Source organism: Antrostomus carolinensis, unplaced genomic scaffold, assembly GCF_000700745.2.
Source record: "Antrostomus carolinensis isolate BGI_N321 unplaced genomic scaffold, ASM70074v2 scaffold38967, whole genome shotgun sequence".
Taxonomy (NCBI): domain Eukaryota; kingdom Metazoa; phylum Chordata; class Aves; order Caprimulgiformes; family Caprimulgidae; genus Antrostomus; species Antrostomus carolinensis.
In genome coordinates this window covers 4,892-5,200 of record NW_010326049.1, presented here as the reverse complement: position 1 = coordinate 5,200, position 309 = coordinate 4,892, and positions in this window count along the sequence as shown.

Below are 309 nucleotides of genomic sequence, written 5' to 3'. Positions count from 1 at the left end.
AGCCCCCAGACCCAGCCCTCACCCAGGGAAAGGCCTTTCCTTGGCTGGTACCCCAACCTGCCACCCCCCCAGTGCTGCTCCCCGGTGAAACACCAGCTCCGTGCTGTGGAGGGACAAACATCTCCCTGAATATTGGAGATCAACTTTAGTGAGAAACCATCATCCTCCTCCAAACTGTGGCTCTTTCTAGAACTTTCTCCACCCTTCTCTTATTTCAACTATTTCCCATAAATCTTTAATTAATAAAAGAATAAAACCCACCAATTCCTGTGCTTGGGATGAGGCTGAACCTTCCCCATCATCTCCACT